The sequence below is a fragment of the Artemia franciscana genome, chromosome 2 (assembly GCF_032884065.1).
Source record: "Artemia franciscana chromosome 2, ASM3288406v1, whole genome shotgun sequence".
NCBI classification, from domain to species: Eukaryota; Metazoa; Arthropoda; class Branchiopoda; order Anostraca; family Artemiidae; genus Artemia; species Artemia franciscana.
In genome coordinates this window covers 31,527,180-31,547,667 of record NC_088864.1, presented here as the reverse complement: position 1 = coordinate 31,547,667, position 20,488 = coordinate 31,527,180, and the positions used below count along the sequence as shown (strand labels likewise).

Below are 20,488 nucleotides of genomic sequence, written 5' to 3'. Positions count from 1 at the left end.
ATGGATAATAAGAGTTTAAGTTTGTTGAAACCATAGATGATGAGTATCGTCTCATGTTCAGGGTAAGGTACGAGTTTTTTCTTGAAAATACTTAAAATATTTTTATTACCCTGATGCTTCAAAAGTAAATCTTTTTTCCCAGCTTTGCCTCTTACTCAGACTATTGGTCTTGGGTTTTTATGGGATATATAGCAATGACATATAGCAATCGCAAATTCTGTCGGTCTGTCGGTTGGTCTGTCGGTCCTGGTTTTGCTACTTTAGGCACTTCCAGGTAAGCTGGGACGATGAAATTTGGCAGGCCTATCAGGGACTGGACTAGATTAAATTAGAAATAGTCGTTTTCCCGATTTGACCATCTGGGGGGGATTGGGGGGCCCGTTAATTCGGAAAAAACATAGAAAAATTTAAGTATTTTTAACTTACGAACGGTTGATCAGATCTTAATGAAATTTGATATTTGGAAGGATATCGTTCCTCAGAGCTGTTATTTCAAATCCCGACTGGATCTGGTGACATTGGGGGGGTGGGTGGGAGGTGGAAACCTAAAATCTTGGAAAACACTTAAAAAGGAGGGATCGGGATGAAACTTGGTGGGAAAAATAAGCACATGTCCTAGATACATGATTGACATAACCAGAACGGATCCGCTCTCTTTGGGGTAGTTGGGGGGGGGGGCGTAATTCTGAAAAATTAGAAAAAATGAGGTAGTTTCAATTTCGAACGGGTGATCGGATCTCAATGAAATTTGATATTTAGAAGGATATCGTGTCTCAGAGCTCTTATTTTAAATCCTTACTGGATCTGATGACAGTGGGGGGGGGGGAGTTGGGAGGGGAAAACACTTAAAGTGGAGGGGATTAGGATGAAACTTGGTGAGAAAAATAAACACAAGTCCTAGATACATGATTGACACAACCAGAACGGATCCGCTCTCTTTGGGGTAGTTGGGGGGGGGGGGGATAATTCTGAAAAATTAGAACAAAATGGGGTATTTTTAACTTAGGAACGGGTGATCAGATCTCGATGAAATTTGATATTTAGAAGGATATTATGTCTCAAAGCTCTGATTTTAAATAACGACCGGATCTGGTGACATTGGGGGGAGTTTGTGATGGGACCTAAAATCATGGAAAACGCTTAGATTGGAGGGATCGGGATGAAACTTGGTTGGAAAAATAAGCAGAAGTCTTAGATACTTGATTTACATAATTGGAATGGATCCGCTCTTTTGGAGAGGGGGGGGGGGGCTAATTCTGAAAAATTAGAAAAATGACGTATTTTTAAATTACGAAGGAGTGATCGGATCTTCATGAAACTTCATATTTAGAAGGACCTCGTAACTCAGATCTCTGATTTTAAATAACCGGATCCAGCGTCATTGGGGGGGGGCAGTTGGGGGGGGGGACCAGAAATCTTAGAAAATATTTAAAGCGGAGGGATCAGGATGAATCTGGATGGGAAGAATAAAAACCTGTCTAAGATACGTGACTGACATAACCGGATCGGATCTGCTCTCTTTGGTGGAGTTGGGGGGGGGGGGGGTAATTTTGAAAATTGAGGTATTTGTAACTTACGAAAGGGTGACCAGATCTTAAATAAATTTGATATTTAGAAGGATCTTGTGCTTTAAAGCTCTAATTTTAAATGCCGACCAGATCTTGTGACATTTGGGGGAGTTGGAGGGGGAAACCGGAATTCTAGGAAAATATGAAAATTGGGGTATTTTTATCTTACAAATAGGTAATCGGATGTTAATGAAATTTGATATTTAGAAGGAAATCATGTCTCAGAGCTCTGATTTCAAATACCGACTAGATCTTTTGACATTGGGGGGAGTTGGAGGGGAAAATCTTGGAAAACACTTTGAGTGAAGGAATCGGGATGAAGCTTGGTGGATAGAATAAGCAAATGTCCTTGATACGTGATTGACATAACCGTACTGTATTTGCTCTCTTTGGGGGAGGGGTTCAGTGATTTGGCGAATTTGGTGCTTCTGGACGTGCTAGGACGATGAAAATTGGTAGGCGTGTCAGGGAGCTGCACAAATGGACTTGATAAAGTCGTTTTCTTAGATTTGACCATCTGGGTGGCTAAAGGGAGAGGAAAAACTAGAAAAAATTAGGTATTCATAACTTACGAGTGGGTGATCGGATTTTAATGAATTTTGATATTTAGAAGGGCATCGTGACTCAGAGCTCTTATTTTAAATCCTGACCGGCATTAAGCCTCGGATTTGCCTTTTAAATCAATCTATTGATTCTTAGAATTTTGTTAGAGCTCATACCAAATGAGCTCTTGGTTCTTAGGTCTTCTTGCCTCGTCACAAGTGCCATATGGGCTCTTAGCCAACTTAATTTTAATTCTAAAATCTACCTGTTTTAAATTCGCCTAAAGACACAAATCCATTAGAGGTGAGAAAGAAAAAAATGACAACAAATTATTTAGTTTGTCAGTGAATTTCTATCTATTAAATGAAAGATATCAACTTAATTCAGAAATGTTTAGATACCATAGTTTAAATTATGTTATGAAAGAGAGAGAAGATGATGCAAAAAGTAAAACAACGGAAAGAAACACATCAATTAAATTATATTTAAGACAAAATTTAAAAATAACTTAAAAGTTGTTTTCTCCGATTCGACCATCTGGGGGGCTGAAGGGAGAGGAAAATTAGAAAAAAATAGATATATATATAACTCACGAGTGGGTGATCGGATCTCGATGAATTTTCATATTTAGAAGGGCTTCGTAGCTCAGAGCTATTATTTTAAATCCCAACGGGCATTAAGCCTCTGATTTTCCTTTTAAATCAATCTATTGATTCTTAGAATTTTGCTAGAGCTCATACCATATGAGCTCTTAGCTCTTGTTTTTTTAAATATTGATCCACTGATTGATTACTGTCTTTTTTGAAGTGATTGAACCTAACGAGTCAGTTTTGTTAATAATCAATAGCCTAGAATTTATTTTTTTCATCTATCTAATTATATTTTCACAATTTGTTTTGCATTTTTATAACAGTAAAATTGTATGTTTCGACTGGGATCTCCACCAATCTACTGTAAAAAAAATTACAACAAAAAATGAAACAAAAAAAAAACAAAAAACATTTGAAGCAAAATCTGTTTATGAGCTTTTATGAGATCTTAGGAGCGGCTAATGGAAACAAGTTTGTACTTTCTGGGAATATTGTGGTAGAAATAGAACTTAATCAAAAGACACACTATGTGCTTCCAAGTTTTCAAGAGTCCGTTGATTTTTGAAGTAAAAAAAAGGGAATAGTTGTGGGAAAAGTCAAAGTCATGGCATATTTGTAATATTTTGGGGATTTTTAATGGCATTATATTGAAACAATCAGGGTACTATAATTAGGGTAATGAAAAATGACGCTTTGTGTCGTAGATCCGTATAACAGGTAGATTTGCAATGTCTCTGGACTAGCTAAGGGTATCTTGTTGAAACTTTCATCAAGTTTTGATACAGATGTTGTACTAAATCTAGAGACATCATTGTATCAATGTTGTCAAAGAGTATATATCTGTAGTATCTCAAGAATATCTATGGGTATTGGACCATTGTTCATATGGTTTAGTAAACCATATTTTAACCCATGTATCTTTTTTATACTTGATACACTGCTTTAAATTGAAACTTTCAGGGTACTGTAATTAGGGTGCTGAACAATTTGAAAAAAACACTTTTTGTCCCAGCTCTGTATAACAGGTGGATTTGAAACGTCTCTGGAATGGCTAAGGGTATCTTGTCATTAACTGTGTTATACACAGTTTAGTTCAACAGTCACCATTCACTTTCAATTAATGGTGAGAAGGCTGTTGAAGTCTCTTCTAGTGACGGAGGTATATCCAAGTTGTCTAAGGGTGCATCTGCAAAATATCAGAAATGCCTAAGTGCATTAAGCTGATATTCAGTGCCTGAAGAGGGGTATGTTTTACAAAATCATAAGACAGTATGTGGACATATTTTATTTAAATGGTGTACCTGCAATATTTTTAGGAAAATCTAAAGGTATTAAGTGGCAGACTATGACTACGTGTTGATTTAAATCCAAATCAACTATTTACGTCCAATTTTTCACAAGGGGACATCGTCAACATCTCGGGAACAGCTAAGGATAATCATTTAAAACTGTCAGGGAACAATGAGGGTAATATCCAACTAAATCCTAAGACTATATATACACAGGTTTTCGAAAACGTTTAGATAATATACGGTATTTATTTTAAAAAAATCGCTATCACAAGCCCACAAAGGGTGGAATTAGGTCTTTGAAGTCGACAAATCATTTGGTTACACGAACACTGGCAAAACTACAAAAATAACAGCGAAAGAGAAAAATTATCATGAATGATCAATTGTGAGTAAATAATTTAGCTGTAAAAAGTCAATGAAAAAGTTAAAAAGAAAAAAGCTAATCCAAGTAAACTTAAACAGATACAATTGTTAAAAAAATGATAAGGGACATTAAAAAAGGGAGGGGGAAATAAGCGAATAAAAAAAAAATGAGATAAAAATATACATATAAATTAAAAGGGACTCTAAATAAGTGTCAATAATTCAACTGCATAAAGTAAATAAAAAAGTTAATAAGATAAAAACTGGTAGAAAAGGGGGAGGGGTGGACAAAAATAAGCGAATAAACACAAAAAGGGAAACGAAATATAAAATATATAAAAGTTAAAAGGAACACAAAAAAAGAGTTGGTGGGGGGACAACAAAAATGCAAAAACCTGGACCGGACCATCAGCCAATAAAAAAACGAAAAAAAAGCGAAACTTGTGGGATATTTTATTCATTTTTCTGTGATGAAAGGGGAATTTTTTTTTAATATCTGGATGCAATGAAGCGAATGGGGGACAAAATAGGGATAGGCTCTGAAACAGCCCCAAGCGTCCGTAATCTGGGTTGGGAGTTAATTATTACAAACTTAAAGGTTTGACGATTATTTTTTTTTGATCTGACAAATCTTAATTAGAAAATTTATTTGGTTTTCTACTAGTTCATCCAGGGGCAAAAAATTTCGAGTGAAAACTATATAAATTTGGGACTTAAAATAATTTCGTTTCATTTGGATTTGTTCCTGTCATCATTTTTATCACCCATAACACAAGTATGTATTATATAAGAGAACTCGATAAAAATTGCTTTTATAAATGACAGATTTGTCGTATTTCCAATCCCATCGTGCCATCACAACTTTATCTTAGTATTGTTTGGATAAGTAGTAGTAGTAGTAGTAGACAGGTTTAATAGGAAAAACTTGACAGCTATCGCTGATATGTGTTTCTTTACAACATATTCAAAATCAAACTACGCTTGTAAATATAAATAAAATGATATAAATTAAATGATAAAGCTAACAAGTGAATATGATGGCTGAGCACATTATTCTATCATTTTGTTGCTTCAACACAGAACATGATAATTAAAATCAGGTTTTGCTAGACCCAATGCTATTCTGTCAACATCTTTCTTTTCTCTGGTTTCATTTATATTATATACATTTCAACAGCATTTACCCCTATTCATCTTTTCAAATAAATAGATGTCATTCGTTTAAAAAGAAAGTAAAAATTCCACACCTACTATAATTTTTTTAAATCCTCGATCACTCTTCATCATTGTGTTATATGCTTTCCAAATTCGATGTATAATCCCTATAGTTTGTTGCATATACTACTTTTTTTCTCACCGCGTTAGTTTTACCATTTTCTTAAAGCAGTAAATGCATAGTTTTTTGTTAATGTTCACTTTTTGTTATTTTTTTAATAAGAATTTTGCAAACTTCAAGTTTGAACGGTCGTATTAAATTCTCAAAACTGTCTACTGTAGATTCTTTATTGTTTTTTTTTACATTATATTTCACAATATAGGGTCTGTTTTCTTTCTGCAAAAGCTATAGTCAAGCAGTTCCTAAATGGTTCAATAGCCCCCTACCCCCCAATTCTTTCGGTAAGCCACTCATGAGAAATATCCTTGTGCCTGAAGTACAGCTATGCACAGAATTGACATATTTTCATAAATTATAATTTTCTTTCTTATTCCTAGAGACTTCACGTAAAATATCGCAGTAAAATGATATAGCTTGTTTTGAGAATTATTCCTTTTACATAAGCAAGAAAAAAATAGTATAAACTTTTTAATGGTTATTACCTTGTAAAATGTTATTTCAAAGCCAGGTAAAAAGTAAACTTTAAATATAATTAAGAACATGGCATTTTCAGTAAGACAACAAGAGGGTTATAGCTTCTATTTCTCCTTCGAGGGGGTTGACCATGGATGATAAGAGTTTGAGTTTGTTAAAACCATAGATGATGAGTATCGTCTTATGTTCAAACAAATACAACGTAGAGACAATGGGGAAAATTTTCTTCAAGACAGTGGAAATTATTTCTGTAGATATTTCGGCCCTATGTCCAAGGGCCGTCTTCAGCACAATACAAGAATAAGAGAGAAACTATATATATATATATATATATATATATATATATATATATATATATATATATATATATATATATATATATATATATATATATATATATATATATATATATATATATATATATATATATATATATATATATATATATATATATATATATATATATATATATATATACATATATATATATATATATATATATATATACAAGAACTTACATCAAATTGTGAGGATTAAAACTGAATAATTAAAAACACTTTTTAAAACTTTTTTTTTTAAATAGCCCTAGCATCCTTACGTCATCGGAGTTCAACCAGGACTGGCGAAAAGAATGAAATGAGAATATAAGCTCATTCAAACTAAAGAGAATAAAATGATTAGATGCAATTTCTTAAAGCTAATCTTGCTTGTTTAGCAGCCTGTCTCAAAGGCCTTTTCGTAGTTGGTTCAATACTATTATAAATCGGTTTAGTAAAATATTTTGTTAGATCATTTTTAATTAAATTTGAGTATAAAGAATTTAGTGAGTATTCCCCCAGTCCCTGTTCAAAGAAATATTATTATTTATCTTGAGATTAATTCAAGAAACCACCTATTTTATTCCCAAATCATTACTAATGAGTGAAGAGTTTTCAAAAAGTATCATGTGGGACGGATTATTAAATATATGCCAACCTAAAGCAGAATCAAAGGAGTTGTTGTAATATGACAATTCTGTATTTTGTCCTTAATAATATGGACTAGGGTTTTTAACTGTAGTGTATGGGCAAATTGCACTTCTTTCCGTGTATTTAAATGTAATTTATATCTTAAAGACCTGAGAATAAGGTTTTCATTTCTACAGGATTCTAAAAAACCTTAAAATATTTTTATTACCCTGATGCTTCAAAAGTAAATATTCAAAATGAAGTAGTCGTTTTCCCAATTTGAACATCTGGGGGTGAGTGGGGGGCCGGTTAATTCTGAAAAATTTAAAAAAATGAGGTATTTTTAACTTACGAACGGGTGATCGGATCTCAATGAAATTTGAAATTCAGAAGGATATCGGGTCTCAGAGCTCTTATTTTAAATCCTTACCGGATCTGATGACAGTGGGGGGGGGGGGAGTTGAGAGGGGGAAATCTAAAATCTTGGAAAACACTTAGAATGGAGGGATCGGGATGAAACTTAGTGGGAAAAATAAACACAAGTCCTAGATACATAATTGAAACAACCAGAACGGATCCGCTCTCTTTGTGGTAGTTGGGGGGGGGGGGGGTGATTCTGAAAAATTAGAACAAAATGAGGTATTTTTAACTTAGGAACGGGTGATCGGATCTCAATGAAATTTGATATTTAGAAGGATATTGTGTCTCAAAGCTTTTGTTTTAAATCCCGACCGGATCTGGTGACATTGGGGGGAGTTTGGGGTGGGGGAACCTAAAATCATTGAAAACGCTTAGATTGGAGGGATCGGGATGAAACTTAGTTGGAAAAATAAGCAGAAGTCTTAGATACGTGATTTACATAATTGGAACAGATCCGCTCTATTGGGGAGGGGGGGGTTGTTAATTCTGAAAAATTAGAAAAATTATGTATTTTTAACTTACGAAGGAGTGATCGGATCTTCATGAAACTTCATATTTAGAAGGACCTCGTAACTCAGATCTCTTATTTTAAATCTCAACCGGATCCAGCGTCATTGGGGTGGGGACAGTTGGGGGGGACCAGAAATCTTAGAAAATACTTAAAGCGAGATCAGGATGAATCTGGATGGGAAGAATTAAAACCTGTCTAAGATACGTGACTGACATAACCGGACCAGATCTGTGCTCTTTGGTGGAGTTGGGGGGGGGGGTAATTTTGAAAATTGAGGTACTTTTAACTTACGAAAGGGTGACCAGATCTTAAATAAATTTGATATTTAGAAGGATCTTGTGCTTTAAAGCTCTAATTTTAAATGCCGACCAGATCTTGTGACATTGGGGAGAGTTGGAGGGGTAAACCAGAATTCTTGGAAAACATGAAAATGGGGGTATTTTTATCTTACGAATAGGTAATCGGATCTTAATGAAATTTGATATTTAGAAGAAATTTATGTCTCAGAGCTCTTATTTCAAATCCTGACTAGATCTTTTGACATTGGGGGGAGTTGGAGGGGGAAATCTGGGAAAACAATTGGAGTGGGGGAATCGGGATGATGCTTGGTGGATAGAATAAGCAAATGTCCTTGATACGTGATTGACGTAGCCGTACTGTATTTGCTCTCTTTGGGGGAGTTGGGGGGAGGGGTTCAGTCATTTGGCGAATTTGGTGCTTCGGGACGTGCTAGAACGATGAAAATTGGTAGGCGTGTCAGGGAGCTGCTCAAATTGACCTGATAAAGTCATTTTCTTAGATTCGACCATATGGATGGCTAAAGGGAGAGGAAAAATTAGAAAAAATTAGGTATTTATAACTTACGAGTGGGTGATTGGATCTTAATGAATTTTGATATTTAGAAGGGCATCGTGACTCAGAGCTCTTATTTTAAATCTAGACCGGCATTAAGCCTCGGATTTTCCTTTTAAATTAATCTATTGATTCTTAGAATTTTGTTACAGCTCATACCATATGAGCTCTTGGCTCTTAGCTCTTCTTGCCTCGTCACAAGTGCTATATGAGCTCTTAGCTCTTGTTTCAATTAGCCATGGCTCTTAACTCTTTAATTCTAAAGCCACCAACTTCATTTTAATTCTAAAATCTACCTGTTTTAAATTCGCCTAAAGACACAAATCTATTAGAGGCGAGAAATAAAAAAATGACAACAAATTTTTTAGTTTGTCAATGAATTTCTGTGAATTAAATGAAGGGTATCAACTTAATATTTCAAAACATTTTTTAAAACAAAACAAAAAAAACAACTAAACATTTTTCAGAAATGTTTAGATACCATAGTTTAAATTATGTTATGAAAGAGAGAGAAGATGATGCAAAAAGTAAAACTACGGAATGAAACACATCAATTAAATTATATTTAAGACAAAATTTAAAAATAACTTTAAAAGTTGTTTTCCCCGATTCGACCATCTGGGGGCTGAAGGGAGAGGAAAAAAAATAGGTATATATAACTCACGAGTGGGGATCTCAATGAGTTATATATTTAGAAGGGTATCGTGGCTTAGAGTTATTATTTTAAATCCCAACGGGCATTTAGCCTCTGATTTTCCTTTTATATCAATCTATTGATTCTTAGAATTTTGCTAGAGCTCATACCATATGAGCTCTTAGCTCTTGTTTTTTTAAATATTGATCCACTGATTGATTACTGTCTTTTTTGAAGTGATAGAACCTAACGAGTCAGTTTTGTTAATTTATTTTTTTCATCTGTCTAATTATGTTTTCACAATTTGCTTTGCATTTTTATAACAGTAAAATTGTATGCTTCGACTGGGATCTCCACCAATTTACTGTAAAAAAAAATTACAGCAAAAATCGAACAAAAAAAACAAAAACATTTGAAGCAAAATCTGTTGTGCGGAAAATCTTTTCCGTAAGAAAATTCCGCTGGAAAACCCCGCCCCTTCACCGGAAATTCCCTTTGGGACCCTCCTCTCTACGGACTTTTCATCTGCGGAAAATCACTGAAGGAAATTTTTGACATTAGCTTATTTCTTTAAATCTTTTCTTTGGGTTTTGTGGTTGGGGTTTGAGCTCCATCATTGGATTGAGAAACAGAATATTTTAATTGATTTACTTGTTGATTTGAAATTAGGGATTTTGGCAAATCGTTCATGTGAGCTTTCAAAAGACTCCTAGATAAAGAAGAATATACAAAAATTAATGGTTTGGTTTCCTTTCTGATTAATAAACTAAATAGAAAATTACACTAAAATGCTAAATAAATATTTTGCGAAAATAAGATCCAAATAATCGCAAATATCTTCTATTCTATCTCTTACATCATCCCTCTGTTTTTCTCTCTATTCCTAGCCCCTTTTACACCTTGTTCCTCTTTCATTTACCACCTCTACTAGTAAAAATATTTCTTAACCTTTTACTTGGCGCTCCTCTCTTCGTTCTGCACAATGCTTTCGCATTCCCTTTTAAAAAGATAAGTCTAGTTTTATCTCATCTTTTAAAGTTGTCAAAGATTTTTTTTACATCTAGTTTTATATTCATAGCTGTCAACTATTTTATTCAGTCTGAGAAATCACTGTTTATTAAAAAAATCGCAGTCTTTAAATTGTGATAATGTATATCATAGCTTGACATATCTCAATCCATTGGGTCAATTAAAAGATCTTCAAAGAAAACGTCCTTACCGGATGATTTACAAGACATTTTAAAGTTTATTTTTTCAGTCACTGTTCTCATGGGAGTAAGGTCCACAGAGTCATTCACTTAGGCACGAAGTTTCAGAGACACTGATGGATACTATACTCCTTATATTTGTGGGATTCAGAATGATTCCATCAAGAAAAAAGGCTCTGTAAAAAAAAAAAGGAAAAACCAGATTATGGCTCAGTGAAACTTGTGTTTAAAATATTGAGTTCAAAATTAATGTATCAGGAAGTATTACTAAAACCTGGTCAATTGTCCAATTTTAGTAAAAATTATATTTTGAAATAATAAGACTTTTAGGGGCGTTTTATACTTTCAGTTAACGAGATCTGTAATTACTTACGGGGTTCGGTAGCGTAATGTCTATATTGTCGAGATTTTGTTATAACTGTTTATAACACAAAGTTTTCTAATATTTTTCAAAATAATAGAAAATGTATTGCATATATGCAATTCAGGGTATATATTAGCACACTAAGGAGGGAAGGGTTCTGTGGTTAATGAATTACTTAATGTATGCTAGTTTTCAAAATTAAACATTTTACCCTGACAATGTACTCCCTTCTCCTGATAAACTCATTTATTGCTTTAATAACATATTTTTCTGTTATTTTTTTTTTCATTGTTTAATCCGTTCTAATGCTGCTTGTGCTTCTTTTTAAGAGTCAAAAGTGATTGGAAGGTAATAGGCCCCTGGAGCTTGGGGGATAATGGTTGTAAGTTGTGCCCCAGGGGTATATAAGGTTATTTTTGAAGGGGTGGTGATATATACGCTGGAAGAGGCTGATTGGATATTAAATGTTTTCTTTGCTAAATCGATCAAATTGCAGCTAGCCCCTCTAGCATCCTTTCCCCCAAATATATCTACTCAGAATTTTGAGAAGGTTTTTTTTTGCTAAAAATAGTCCACTTGTCATATAACACAGCCTTTGTGGTTTACACTGGACCCCAAAGCTTACGGGAAAGGGCTATAAATTTTGCTCTGGGGGTATATTAGGTTATTTTAGAAGGGGTGGTCATATCAACTTTGAAGGAGGCTTGTTTCATAAGAAATGGGAATTTTTAGTTTCCCTATCTTATTAGTCAAAAGTGATTGAAGAGCAACAGTCCCTCCATGCCCTCTTTTCCCAAGTATATCGAATGGAAATTTTGAGAGAGCAACGTTGTTCAAAATAATCCCTGTGACATAAAATGCTCCTGGGGCTGACAATGCTACCTATCTAGGGGGCAAGAGTTTTAAATTGTGACCTAGGGGCATATAAGGTTATTCTCGATGGGGTGGTCATATCAACGTTCATAGAGGCTCATTTGATTTGAAATTTTTAGTTTTATTTTTAAGAGTCAAAAGTGATCAGAAGGCAACTAGCCCTCCTAACGCCCTTTCCCCCGAAATGTATCTTGCCAACATTTTGAGATAGCCCTTTTGTTAAATGAAGTCCATGTCTTATATAACAATTTCTCTGAGGTTGACACAGTCCCCTAAGATTTGGAAAAGGGCTGTAAGTTGTGTCCTGGGGCATATAAGGTTATTGTGGATGGGGTTGTCATACCAATTTAGGAGGAGGCTTATTTGATCGGAAATTCCAAGTTCTATTTATTTCTCCGACGAGTTTAGTATCCACACAAAAACCATTAAAAAAGAATTGACTTTTTTGTCGCTATTAAAGAAAACAAAAAAAATAATTATAATTCTTTATTTCGTTCCCTACAAATAATCCATATTTATCACTATATTTATCACAAATAATCCATGTTTACTTTTCTTATTTTGTCAGTCCATGACGGCTAGACTCTTTTTAAAGGATTTAATTGATACCTGTCCTGGACTATAGAATACTGTTTATAATACTGTTATAGAAAACTGTTCGGTAAATGTGAGAATTAATTTTTGAAGTGAAATTCATGTGAATTTCAGTTGCAGCAAAGCATGATTCTAACGAGTATTCGAAGAACTTAAAAATTGACGAAAGGAAAGAAGAAAAGGAAACAGCAAGCTCTGCCGGTGAGGAAAAATTTCCTGACCAGACCGAGAACATTAATACCCTAAAGCTAATCTTCTTTTAAAAGGTTTGTATAGCCAGTTGAGGTGCTATTGATTGACATGAATAAAAAATTGATATAAATTGACATAATTTGAGGTTCCATCCTGGGACTACTCAGTCTACATGGACAGTGAAATAAGAAAATTGGTTCTAAAGCAAAAATTCAATTAGAGTATATTAAAGTTAAATTAGGATTATGAGGGAAAGAATTAGGATTGGACTCTAAATGTATTTGAATCAGAAATCAAAAGCTAAAGAAATAGAATTCATAGGCTTTATAATTAGGATTTTAAAATAAAAAATGGAATGCAAAAAGTAGATATAGAATCCAAACAACTACATTAGAAAGCAAAAATGAAAGTAGGAAATTCTTGGCCATTTCTCTTGGTTTTCTTTGGGGCTCTTATGAGCCTTTGACAAAACTCAGAAACTAAGAAGAGGTTAAATAAAAATATTCCTCCCACTAGTTTACATGAGTTGTTCAGAAGTCAAATCGATTAAAAAGAACTTCTCTGATTTTCTAGTTTGACGTTTCTGTGTTAAAGGACTTAATTGAATAAAGTCAGTATCCTATTCCCTAATTACAGAAATCTGTTCAAAAAGTCGCTGAGTAATTGATTTATTGATTGACTATTTGACGAGTTGTTTTATGCCAAATAATACGAAAATATTCTCCTTGCTAAAACGCAAATAAATAAACTTTTGAAGAATCCTTGACATCTCTTTAAAAGAATAGCCGGAAACGTATCATGTGCTTCTTTTATTTGTTCTATAGAATTATTCAAATTAGCTTCTTACCGGTATATACCATGGTTAGCATGAGAATTTGAAAATGTGAAACTATTTGGCCAGAAAAACTTAAAGGTGTATGTGGCATTTCCCTAAAAGAAATCGGAAAAAAGCTATAGAACAAATTGTTGAGTTGTCAAACTGAGCAAGTTCTATTGTTAAGCTAGCTTGTTTGTTCAACTATTCTCATTTTGTTCTCAAGTTAAATATAAGTTTCTATTGTTTCGTTTTCATAAGGGTTTTCCTGTGGAATTTATATTATGTAACATACCGTATTTGATACGGTAATAATATATTCTCCGAGCCTTTAATCTCTCAAAATAAAAATTTTGGATACGTTTTGAGTAAGGGACCTCAGAAGCAGTGATGGATCCAGACAGGGAGGGGGGGCAAGGGGTGTACGCCTCTCCCCTTGAAAAGTTGGTGGATTTGTGGTTTGGGTAGGGACGAAAGTAATTTTTTTGTTATTGGTTTTTATGGCACTTGGTATTAACCAAGTGACATATAGCGATCACAAATTCTGTCGGTCGGTCTATCGGCCGACTTCAGGTTTTGCAAGTTCAGGGTGCTACAATAGGTTGGAAAATTAATGTTTAGTAGACTAGGTTGCTAAGGCTAAGAGTGAGTCGAAATGAACACTTTAGTTTTGTTTTGTCTCGCAACACTTTTGGTTTTTGCTCTCGCAACACGGTTGCCGTATCATCTCACGTTGGCCTTGCAACGTAGATCTAGTTTTTTTCTTACTCTTAATTGATTCATTCCTTATAGTATATACGGAATGTGTGTATTATATTCGATTTTAAGTACATATAAATTGAAATTGAAATATCCAATTAGTATTTACTGATGATATTGTAATTTTTTTTTGGTTGCCACAATAGACTATAATTTTTTTTGCCAAGTCTGTATAAAACATTGTGGGTACACCGAATCAGATATACCAAATTTTTGAAACAAAACTGAATATTTCGTATTAAATTCTGAACTATAAAATATAAGAATAAATTATATGATTTTACCAGCAATTATTTCCTAGTCAGCGCTACCTATGTTTGAGATGAATGCTTTTTTTTGAAGAATATAGATGGCAATATCAAATTGTTATAAATGACTGATCTGTTGTATTTCCAATCCTAATGTGCCATCACAACTTTATGCTAGTATTGTTTGGATAAAACTAACGAGTGAGTATGATGTCTGAATACAAAATCCATATTTCTTGTTGCTTCAACTCAAACCTTAATAATTAAAATCAGTTGTTGCTAGAACCAATGTTATTTTATCAACATTTTCCTTTTCTCTGTGATATCATTTATATTGTAAATATTTCAATAGCATTTACCCTAATTCATCTTTTCAAGTAAATAGATGTCACTTCGTTTAAAAGGAAAGTAAAAATTCCACACCTACTATAATTTTTTAATCCTCGATCACTCTTTATCTGGGTGTTATATGCTTTCAAAATTCGATCTATAATCTCTATAGTTTGTTGTATATACTACTTGTTTTCTTGCTGTGTTTGTTTTATAGTTTTCTTAAAGCAGTAAATGTATATAGTTTTTTGTTAATATTCACTTTTTGCTGTTCAACTTTTAATAAGAATTTTGCAAACTTCAAATTTGAAGGGCCATGTCAAATTCGCAGAATTAACTGTCGATTCTTTGTTTTTTTCTCATTATATTACAAAATTTATAATTTTCTTATGCAAAAGCTATAGTCAAACATTTCCCAAACTGTTCAATAGCCCCCCCCCCCTTCGCCAATTCTTTCGGTAACACACTCTTGAGATATCCTTGTGCCTGAAGGCACAGGTCTGTACAAAACTGGCATATTTTCATAAATTATAATTTCTCTTTCTTATTCCTAGAGACTTCACGTAGTTGCAGTTAAATGATATAGCTTGTCTTGAGAATTGCTCCTTTTATATAAGCATAAAAAAATTAGTGTAATCTCTTTAATGATTATTACCTTGTAAAATGTTCTATCAATGCCTGGTAAAAAGTGAACTTTGGATATAATTAAGAATATCTTATTTTTCAGTAAGACAACAAGACGGTTATAGCTTCTATTTCTCCTTCGCGGGGTTTGACCATGGATAATAAGAGTTTGAGTCAGTTGAAACCATAGATGATGAGTATCGTCTTATGTTCAGGGTAAGATGCGATTTTTTTCCTGAAAATTCTTTAACAAATTTCATGCCCTGATGCACACCGTCTCCCAATTACATGGAAAGTCATTTAAGCCCCCTAAACATATGTGTCCAGAAGGAAGTCCGTGCATATTTTCAAAATATAGGCCCGCCTCTCTTGCCAAAATGGATGTGAAAATAGAAAACAGCGAGGAATGGCAAATCAATAACGCTGACATCCCCGGTTATGTTAAAAGCAATAGATTTACTATAGTAATTATCGCCATGGGTGCAGCAAGACATGGCTCATCGCCGTCAGTCGAAGAATTTAAGAATTACAATCTTCTGTCTTGGAACTGTGATCATTTCGTGAAGTGGGTTGTTTTAGGCAAGAAAGAATCAGATCAGGTCAAACTACAAGAAATTCTATGGTCACTTCGCCATGGGAGTGCAATCAAGCCAGTTTTCAGTCAAAGCTAATACTAAAATCTTCCTAATTTTTAATTCTACATCATTTTTATACATTTGTTTGCGTTCACTATTCAGAGTAATTTTACCTTTCTTATCCCCTTAAAATTTCTGATGTCGTGTTTGCTATTTGCAATAAAAAAAATTAATTGTGGATCATTGCACAAAAAAGAAGCAAAATAGTGGAACAAACAACCTCCCTAACTTAAACAAGTCAGATGTTATTTAATTTCTTTGATTTTTATTTAATTTTATTTTATTATTTTTGATTCTTATTTAATTTTTAACAAAATGACGTTTTAATATATTAATCGATAATCTAGTCTAATTTAGTAAGTATTTACAGACAACCGCAAATCCAAGATTTGAAATAACAGTTGATGGTAACCTCACCATTGAAGGTTTAAATCCTAGTGATTTCGGCTATTACATCTGCTCTCCTCCCGATTACTCTCCTTTCAGCTCTGGGAGTGTACTTCAAGTCGTCATTGCTAAATGTAAGTGCTTTCCAATGATACCTGAAAGTTATTCTTCCATTGTTTTGGGCTTATGCTCCTTGCACTATATGTTTTGAATTGTAATTAAATTGCAGTTCTACGATATTAATGTTTGAACACATCATTGTTGGATGGATGAAACTCAAATTCATCCTGTAAAATGTCACAAATAATAATGATAGAAACCTAACTTCCATTATACCAGTTTTACCCCAAAGTCTAGAAACCCCTGCATTCGAAAGTCTGGTTAATATATCAAAAATACACCAAAAGTTAAAAGATCAAATTTTTGAACAGGCATTAAAGGACACGGTAAATGACCTAAATTATATAGTCCTTTATTTTATATTACAAATCCCTATTGTTCTTAGGAATGCCTCAAGAATAGGGGTGACGATCCCACTCTTATACTGTTCCTTTTCACAAAAAGTGATTAGGGAGAACTTTCATTATAAATAACTCAATAACCAAAAGAGTTTGTTACGTTTTACTTACCTTTTATTTATTTCAGTTATCGGGGCGTTTAAACACTGCGTATCCAGTTCGCCCACACATTCTTCTGATGATTCTGATCAACGGACAGAAAAATTTGTAACCTATCCACCGGTACTTTGTCTCCTTTTAAAGCGCTATGAATTTGATTCAGAACTCAGATTCAGAAAAAAAAACGATTGGTAAGTCGATGGCATAATCCTTTCCCCCGCAATCGAAGTTAGTGCAAGTGTTGACAAGAGCATTAACGTGATCTAGCGAATAGTTTGACGTGGTATTTTTTCAGCTTTGTAATCGTATTTCTTTCTGTCAAGAACTGAGATCCGACGCTTTACTACCTTAATTTTGCAGTTACGCCAATGAAATGAATGATTCTTATTATTGCACTAAGAAAATTTAATGCGTTGCCAAGTGCTAGATGATGTTGTCAGTTTTTTTGCCGATACTATAACCAGTTCCCACTCTTATAAGCTACTCATACTCTTTTGATACCCCTGTAACACTCATATAAGGTTTAAATCAATCATAGCCAGAGAAAAATAAATCAACAATCCCATGAATGATCATATAGAAATCAACGGTAAAGGTAAGAAAAATAATAACACAGGGCAATGTTTGCTATATGCTTCTTATAAATTCTTGATATGTTTAATCTTGCTTCTGCTTCATTGGAGATTTCTTTTCAACTTTTCCTCCAAAAGTTCACTATTTTACCTTCCACCTGCCTCCTAGCCAGTTTTATTTTTCTATCTTCTGTCTGATTTTCTTTTAAATACAGTGGATGAACTATAGGCTACTAAATCCTCTTTCTTTATTTTTAACTTTATAGTTTCTATTTTTTTCTTCCAAACTTCTAGACTTGATAGCTATGTTCTGCCTCCCTGTTTATTACATTGTTAATATTTTTTTGTTTTTCTTTTATACCATGATTATACTCTTTGATTATTGCGCAGATTGTTTTTCTATTAATTATCTATTCATTCTTCGTTTTCTGTACTTACTACTGTAAGAATCTTGTTATTGTTTGTCAGGGATTAATCTCTTCTTGGTATAGCCTTGGAAGTGTTTGTTTGTACGAATTGATTCTTGCTAAATAACATGTGCGAATTGAAAAACAGGGGTTTGTATAGAAGGACAGGAGGATTTTGGAGAGAGTCAGTTGGTGTTGGTACTTTGGCGAGTGTGGGTAGCTTTGCTTAGATATGACTAGAATAATTTGTTCCTTCTCAATCTCACAATGTTAATTTACTACTTTCCACAGCATGACATGAGTCTCGCTGATATAATTTAAATACCTTGGAACATTTTGTTCGCTCACATATTAGTTAGTAGTTGGTTTATTTTAATATCTTAAACTTCTTATTTCAGTACGAAGACTAAGCAAGATTGTACTTATATTGCAAGTTATAAAACCTTTTGATTTTCTTGATTATCTTGTTAAAACGAGACTATTAAAAACCAGAAACCAAACTTCTTTTAAAAATAAAACCTTTGCTCTTTTTTTAACTCTTGTGTTGTGTTAACTTTATCTCAAGTATTATGTACGGGTTATTTCTAGCATTTCTTATATATTTATTAACCGGGAGAGTTTGATACCTCCACGCTACTCGAACTATTGCTAATTCTCCAGACTCTGTTTAAACCGGTTACAGAATGGTGGCAGCGACGGAGATAAAACCCTCCTCCTAATAAAATTTATAGAATCCATATAATATTTAAAAAAAATTTTACGCTTCGCTTAAAAGTCCAAGACCAGAATCTTTGTTATTTCTACGGTACAATGCTTGTCTTTTCTTCTACATATTACCTTCTTTTTATTTTTTCGCATGCTATTAGTTTTTTTTTTGCGCATAATTAATTAGCTTATTTGTTTTTTTTTTAAATAGTAATAATATTCTTAACATATAGCATCACTTCTTGTGGTTTCCACTATGGAATATTTATTTAGTTCTGGGTCAGTTTTTTTTTTTGGTTAATACAGAGATTAAAAATATAAATTCAGGTGGTTCTTTTTTTCCTAAATAACCTTCGATTGTGCGAGAACTTATGGTCTTTTTGAGACTTTGAAAAGCTCGCAAATTCAATACTATATATGGGGAAGAAAGTGCAATATTTTTATTGACGCTAAAAATCTCGAGTATTTAAGAAAACACAGACTTATCAAGTAAGATGTACCGTATCTCCTTATTAATGAATAGTCCATTGTATACTCATAAACATATACCAGGGACAAAAATGATCGCAGATATTATTTCAAGGCTAAGTAAGGAAATAGTTAGCAATGGCGAAACCCTATCTTTTATTGATGATGAAGCAGAATTTTTAGCAGCAGGGATTTTTAGTGGTCACAAAGTTGACTATTTAGGGTTGGTTGACGAGGAATTAATCTGGGGGCAACTACAGGATCGTGATATAAAAATTATTGTTGATATATTGAATAAATTAAGGAGCTCCAGAGTTGAAAACCCTGCTGCAACAGGCATAGGTCTCGATCTGGTGTCTAAAGGTTCGGAGGGCCCTGAAAAAGAACCTTGGCATCCGGATGAGCGCTCTATTAGTGAGAGACAAAAAGTTCTCCACTTTATTGATCTCCCTCAAGCAGAGAGGAGTATCTTATTGAAGAATATAGCCCCATGGTTTATTCCCATTGCTAATGAACTTGTCTTAATGAACGGAGTTTTATATAGAATAGAATATATTTCGAGTGGTTCTTTTAGGTTGAATCAAAATGTGCGCACAAAATTAAACATTCAAGTAGTTTTACCTAAGAGAATGATTCCAGGCATATTAAAACTTTTCCATGAGCATTTAGCTTTAGGAATGCATGCAAGTTTTGAGTGGACTTTGTGGAAAGTTAGAAAATTTTTCATTTTTGAAAATATGGCCTCTACAATTAAGGAATTTGTTAATAATTGCGATCTTTGTAACAGAGCTAATACGAAAAAAATCAAACCACCACTTGGGAAAAATATTGTTCCTGAAATGCCTATTTTGGTCTGGGCACTAGACGGTGCTGGTCCCTTTCCGATTACAAGCTCTGGGAATCGATACGTTCTAGTTGGAGTGGATCTTTTTAGTAGTCTAGTAGTATTAAAGTGTATACCCGCTATGAATACAGAAAACACCATAAAATTTCTCTGGGAAAATATTATTGCTTATTATGGTCTGCCTGAGGCTGTTTTAACTGATCATGGTTCAAATTTGAAAATATAGAAATAAAGAAGATGTTTTCCGAAATTAATTGTAAGAAAATTTACAGTAGCCCCTATTATCCACAGTGCAACGGAGATAGCGAGAATAAAGT

The 20,488-nt window shown here is 33.6% G+C and overlaps 1 long non-coding RNA gene across 1 annotated transcript; it reads left to right on the top strand.

The window, feature by feature from the left end:
* The first annotated feature begins 12,490 nt into the window (after positions 1–12,490).
* On the top strand, positions 12,491–18,570 carry LOC136034294 (uncharacterized). Its single transcript, XR_010619157.1, has 3 exons — positions 12,491–12,835; positions 15,640–15,752; positions 17,204–18,570. It is a non-coding gene; the product is annotated as an uncharacterized LOC136034294 (long non-coding RNA).
* The last annotated feature ends 1,918 nt before the right edge of the window (positions 18,571–20,488 follow it).